Here is a 7,952-nt window from a genome sequence, read left to right on the forward strand (position 1 = left end):
TCTATCCTATCCTATCCTCTATCCTATCCTATCCTCTATCCTGTCCTATCCTCTATCCTATCCTATTCTCTATATTATCTTATCCTCTATACTATCCTGTACTCTATTCTATCCTATCCTCTATCTTATCCTATCCTCAATCCTATCCTATCCTCCATCGTATAATATCCTCTATCCTATCGTCTATCCTATCCTATCCTCTATCCTATCCGATCCTCAATCCTATCCTATCCTCTATCCTATCCTATCCTCTATCCTATCCAATTCTCTATCCTACCCTCTATCCTAGCCTATCCTCTATCGTATGGTATCCTCTATCCTATCCAATCCTCTATCCTATCATCTATCCTACCCTATCCTCTATCTTATCCTATCCTCTACCCTATCCTATCCTCTATCCTATCCTATTCTCTATCCTATCCTATCCTCTGTCCTATCCTATCCTCTATCCTACCCTATCCTCTATCCTATGATATCATCTATCCTATCCAATCGCCTATCCGATCGTCTATCCTATCCTATCCTCTATAATATCGTATCCTCCATCCTATAATATCATATATCCTATCCTATCCTCTATCCTATCGTATCCTCTATCCTATCCTATCCTCTATCCTATCCTATCCTCTATCCTATCCTATCCTCTATCGTGTCCTATCCTCTATCCTATCCTATTCTCTATATTATCTTATCCTCTATACTATCCTGTACTCTATTCTATCCTATCCTCTATCTTATCCTATCCTCTACCATATCCTATCCTCAATCCTATCCTACCCTCCATCGTATAATATCCTCTATCCTATCGTCTATCCTATCCCATCCTCCATCCTATCATCTATCCTACCCTATCCTCTATCTTATCCTATCCTCTACCCTATCCTATCCTCTATCCTATCCTATTCTCTATCCTATCCTATCCTCTGTCCTATCCTATCCTCTATCCTATCCTATCCTCTATCCTATAATATCCTCAATCCTATTCAATTCTCTATCCTACCCTCTATCCTATCCTATCCTCTATCGTATCGTATCCTCTATCCTATCCAATCCTCTATCCTATCATCTATCCTATCCTATCCTCAATCCTATCCTATTCTATCCTCTATCCTATCCTATTCTCTATTATATCCTATCCTCTATCCTATCCTATCCTCTATCCTATCCTATCCTCTATCCTATCCGATCCTCAATCCTATCCTATCCTCTATCCTATCCTATCCTCTATCCTATCCAATCCTCTATCCTACCCTCTATCCTAGCCTATCCTCTATCGTATGGTATCCTCTATCCTATCCAAACCTCTATCCTATCATCTATCCTACCCTATCCTCTATCTTATCCTATCCTCTACCCTATCCTCTATCCTATGATATCCTCTATCCTATCCAATCGCCTATCCTATCCTCTATCCTATCCTATCCTCTATAATATCGTATCCTCCATCCTATAATATCATATATCCTATCCTATCCTCTATCCTATCCAATTCTCTATCCTACCCTCTATCCTAGCCTATCCTCTATCGTATGGTATCCTCTATCCTATCCAATCCTCTATCCTATCATCTATCCTACCCTATCCTCTATCTTATCCTATCCTCTACCCTATCCTATCCTCTATCCTATCCTATTCTCTATCCTATCCTATCCTATCCTCTATCCTATGATATCCTCTATCCTATCCAATCCCCTATCCTATCCTCTATAATATCGTATCCTCCATCCTATAATATCATATATCCTATCCTATCCTCTATCCTACCCTATCCTCTATCCTATCCTATCCTCTATCCTATCCTATCCTCTATCCTGTCCTATCCTCTATCCTATCCTATTCTCTATATTATCTTATCCTCTATACTATCCTGTACTCTATTCTATCCTATCCTCTATCTTATCCTATCCTCTACCATATCCTATCCTCTATCCTATCCTATCCTATCCTATCCTCTATCCCATAATATCCTCAATCCTATTCAATTCTCTATCCTACCCTCTATCCTATCCTATCCTCTATCGTATCGTATCCTCTATCCTATCCAATCCTCTATCCTATGATCTATCCTATCCTATCCTCAATCCTATCCTATTCTATCCTCTATCCTATCCTATCCTCTATTATATCCTATCCTCTATCCTATCCTATCCTCTATCCTATCCTATCCTCTATCCTATCCTATCCTCTATCCTATCCTATCCTCTATCCTATCCTATCCTCTATCCTACCCTATCCTCTATCCTATCCTCTCCTCTATCCTATCCTATCCTATCCTATCCTCTATCCCATAATATCCTCAATCCTATTCAATTCTCTATCCTACCCTCTATCCTATCCTATCCTCTATCGTATCTTATCCTCTATCCCATCCAATTCTCTATCCTACCCTCTATATTATCTTATCCTCTATCGTATCGTATCCTCTATCCTATCCAATCCTCTATCCTATCATCTATCCTATTCTATCCTATATCCTATCCTATCCTCTATCCTATCCTATCCTCTATCCTATCCTATCCTCTATCCTGTCCTATCCTCTATCCTATCCTATTCTCTATATTATCTTATCCTCTATACTATCCTGTGCTCTATTCTATCCTATCCTCTATTTTATCCTATCATCTAGCCTATCCTATCCTCTATCCTATCCTATCCTATCCTATCCTCTATCCTATAATATCCTCTATCCTATAATATACTCAATCCTATTCAATTCTCTATCCTACCCTCTATCCTATCCTATCCTCTATCGTATCGTATCCTCTATCCTATCCAATCCTCTATCCTATCATCTATCCTATCCTATCCTCAATCCTATCCTATTCTATCCTCTATCCTATCCTATTCTCTATTATATCCTATCCTCTATACTATCCTATCCTCTATCCTATCCTATACTCAATCCTATCCTATCCTCTATCCTATTCTATCCTCTATCCTATCCTATCCTCTGTCCTAACCCATCCTCTATCCTATCCTATCCTCTATCGTATCGTATCCTCTATCCCATCAAATTCTCTATCCTACCCTCTATCCTATCCTATCCTCTATCGTATCGTATCCTCTATCCTATCCAATCCTCTATCCTATCATCTATCCTATCCTATCCTCTACCCTATTCTATATTCTATACTATCCTATCGTCTATCCTATCCAATCCTCTATCCTATCCTATCCTGTATCCTGTCCTATCCTCTATCCTTTCGTATTCTCTATATTATCTTATCCTCTATACTATCCTGTACTCTATTCTATCCTATCCTCTATCTTATCCTATCCTCTACCCTATCCTATCCTCTATCTTATCCTATTCTCTACCCTATCCTATCCTCTATAATATCGTATCCTCCACCCTATAATATCATATATCCTATCCTATCCTCTATCCTATCCTATCCTATCCTATCCTCTATCCCATAATATCCTCAATCCTTTTCAATTCTCTATCCTACCCTCTATCCTATCCTATCCTCTATCGTATCGTATCCTCTATCCTATCCAATCCTCTATCCTATCATCTATCCTATCCTATCCTCAATCCTATCCTATCCTCTATCCTATTCTATCCTCTATCCTATCCTATCCTCTGTCCTATCACATCCTCTATCCTATCCTATCCTCTATCGTATCGTATCCTCTATCCTTATCCAATCCTCTATCCTATCATCTATCCTATCCTATACTCTATCCTATCCTATCCTCTATCCTATCCTATCCTCTATCCTGTCCTATCGTCTATCCTATCCTATCCTCTATCCTATCCGATCCTCAATCCTATCCTATCCTCTATCCTATCCTATCCTATCCTCTATCCTATCCTATCCTCCATCCTATTCAATTCTCTATCCTACCCTCTATCCCAGCCTATCCTCTATCGTATGGTATCCTCTATCCTATCCATTCCTCTATCGTATTCTATTCTCTATCCTATCCTATCCTCTATCCTATCCAATCCTCTATCCTATCATCTATCCTATCCTATCCTCAATCCTATCCTATTATATCCTCTATCCTATCCTATCCTCTATTATATCCTATCCTCTATCCTATCCTATCCTCTATCCTATCCTATACTCAATCCTATCCTATCCTCTATACTATTCTATCCTCTATCCTATCCTATCCTCTGTCCTAACCCATCCTCTATCCTATCCTATCCTCTATCGTATCTTATCCTCTATCCCATCCAATTCTCTATCCTACCCTCTATCCTATCTTATCCTCTATCGTATCGTATCCTCTATCCTATCCAATCCTCTATCCTATCATCTATCCTATCCTATCCTCAATCCTATCCTATCCTCTATCCTATCCTATCCTCTATCATGTCCTATCATCTATCCTATCCTATTCTCTATATTATCTTATCCTCTATACTATCCTGTACTCTATTCTATCCTATCCTCTACCCTATCCTATCCTCTATCTTATCCTATCCTCTACCCTATCCTATCCTCTATAATATCGTATCCTCCATCCAATAATATCATATATCCTATCCTATCCTCTATCCTATCCTATTCTATCCTCTATCCTATCCTATCCCCTATCCTATCCTATCCTCTATCCTATCCTATCCTCTGTCCTATCCTATCCTCTATCCTATCCTATCCTCTATCGTATCGTATCCTCTATCCTATCCAATTCTCTATCCTACCCTATATCCTATCCTACCCTCTATCCTATACTATCCTCTATAATATCGTATCCTCCATCCTATAATATCATATATCCTATCCTATCCTCTATAATATCCTATCCTCTATCCTATCCTATCCTCTAACCTATCCTATCCTCTATCCTATCCTATCCTCTATCCTATCCTATCCTCTATCCCATAATATCCTCAATCCTATTCAATTCTCTATTATACCCTCTATCCTATCCTATCCTCTATCGTATCGTATCCTCTATCCTATCCAATCCTCTATCCTATCATCTATCCTATCCTATCCTCAATCCTATCCTATCCTCTATCCTATTCAATCCTCTATCCTATCCTATCCTCTGTCCTATCCCATCCTCTATCCTATCCTATCCTCTATCGTATCGTATCCTCTATCCCATCCAATTCTCTATCCTACCCTCTATCCTATCCTATCCTCTATCGTATCCTATCCTCTATCCTATCCAATCCTCTATCCTATCATCTATCCTATCCTATCCTCAATCCTATCCTATCCTCTATCCTATTCTATTCTCTATACTATCCTATCCTCTATAGTATCCTATCCTCTATCCTGTCCTATCCTCTAACCTATTATATTCTCTATATTATCTTATCCTCTATACTATCCTGTACTCTATCCTATCCTATCTTCTATCCTATCCTCTCCTCTATCCTATCCTATCCTCTGTCCTATCCTATCCTCTGTCCTATCCTATCCTCTATCCTATTCTATTCTCTATACTATCCTATCCTCTATCCTATCCCATCCTCTATCCTATCCTATCCTCTATCATGTCCTATCATCTATCCTATCCTATTCTCTATATTATCTTATCCTCTATACTATCCTATCCTCTATCCTGTCCTATCCTCTATCCTATCCTATTCTCTATATTATCTTATCCTCTATACTATCCTGTGCTCTATTCTATCCTATCCTCTATTTTATCCTATCATCTAGCCTATCCTATCCTCTATCCTATCCTATCCTATCCTATCCTCTATCCTATAAATATCCTCTATCCTATAATATCCTCAATCCTATTCAATTCTCTATCCTACCCTCTATCCTATTCTATCCTCTATCCTATCCTATACTCAATCCTATCCTATCCTCTATCCTATTCTATCCTCTATCCTATCCTATCCTCTGTCCTAACCCATCCTCTATCCTATCCTATCCTCTATCGTATCTTATCCTCTATCCCATCCAATTCTCTATCCTACCCTCTATCCTATCTTATCCTCTATCGTATCGTATCCACAATCCTATCCAATCCTCTATCCTATCATCTATCCTATTCTATCCTATCCTCTATCCTATCCTATCCTCTATCCTATCCTATCCTCTATCCTGTCCTATCCTCTATCCTATCCTATTCTCTATATTATCTTATCCTCTATACTATCCTGTGCTCTATTCTATCCTATCCTCTATCTTATCCTATCATCTACCCTATCCTATCCTCTATCCTATCCTATCCTATCCTATCCTCTATCCTATAATATCCTCAATCCAATTCAATTCTCTATCCTACCCTCTATCCTATCCTATCCTCTATCGTATCTTATCCTCTATCCCATCCAATTCTCTATCCTACCCTCTATGCTATCTTATCCTCTATCCTATCGTATCCTCTATCCTATCCAATCCTCTATCCTATCCTATCCTCTATCCTGTCCTATCCTCTATCCTGTCCTATCCTCTATCGTATCCTCTTCTCTATATTATCTTATCCTCTATACTATCCTGTGCTCTATTCTATCCTATCCTCTATCTTCTCCTATCGTCTACCCTATCCTATCCTCTATCTTATCCTATCCTATCCTATCCTCTATCCTATAATATCCTCAATCCTATTCAATTCTCTATCCTACCCTCTATCCTATCCTATCCTCTATCGTATCGTATCCTCTATCCTATCCAATCCTCTATCCTATCATCTATCCTATCCTATCCTCTATCCTATCCTATCCTCTATCCCATAATATCCTCAATCCTATTCAATTCTCTATCCTACCCTCTATCCTATCCTATCCTCTATCGTATCGTATCCTCTATCCTATCCAATCCTCTATCCTATCATCTATCCTATCCTATCCTCAATCCTATCCTATCCTCTATCCTATTCAATCCTCTATCCTATCCTATCCTCTGTCCTATCCCATCCTCTATCCTATCCTATCCTCTATCGTATCGTATCCTCTATCCCATCCAATTCTCTATCCTACCCTCTATCCTATCCTATCCTCTATCGTATCCTATCCTCTATCCTATCCAATCCTCTATCCTATCATCTATCCTATCCTATCCTCAATCCTATCCTATCCTCTATCCTATTCTATTCTCTATACTATCCTATCCTCTATAGTATCCTATCCTCTATCCTGTCCTATCCTCTAACCTATTATATTCTCTATATTATCTTATCCTCTATACTATCCTGTACTCTATCCTATCCTATCTTCTATCCTATCCTCTCCTCTATCCTATCCTATCCTCTGTCCTATCCTATCCTCTGTCCTATCCTATCCTCTATCCTATTCTATTCTCTATACTATCCTATCCTCTATCCTATCCCATCCTCTATCCTATCCTATCCTCTATCATGTCCTATCATCTATCCTATCCTATTCTCTATATTATCTTATCCTCTATACTATCCTGTACTCTATTCTATCCTATCCTCTATCCAATTCAATTCTCTATCCTACCCTCTATCCTATCCTATCCTCTATCGTATCTTATCCTCTATCCCATCCAATTCTCTATCCTACCCTCTATGCTATCTTATCCTCTATCCTATCGTATCCTCTATCCTATCCAATCCTCTATCCTATCCTATCCTCTATCCTGTCCTATCCTCTATCCTGTCCTATCCTCTATCCTATCCTCTTCTCTATATTATCTTATCCTCTATACTATCCTGTGCTCTATTCTATCCTATCCTCTATCTTCTCCTATCGTCTACCCTATCCTATCCTCTATCTTATCCTATCCTATCCTATCCTCTATCCTATAATATCCTCAATCCTATTCAATTCTCTATCCTACCCTCTATCCTATCCTATCCTCTATCGTATCGTATCCTCTATCCTATCCAATCCTCTATCCTATCATCTATCCTATCCTATCCTCTATCCTATCCTATCCTCTATCCCATAATATCCTCAATCCTATTCAATTCTCTATCCTACCCTCTATCCTATCCTATCCTCTATCGTATCGTATCCTCTATCCTATCCAATCCTCTATCCTATCATCTATCCTATCCTATCCTCA

This window comes from Halictus rubicundus, unplaced genomic scaffold (genome assembly GCF_050948215.1).
Source record: "Halictus rubicundus isolate RS-2024b unplaced genomic scaffold, iyHalRubi1_principal scaffold0135, whole genome shotgun sequence".
NCBI lineage: Eukaryota > Metazoa > Arthropoda > Insecta > Hymenoptera > Halictidae > Halictus > Halictus rubicundus.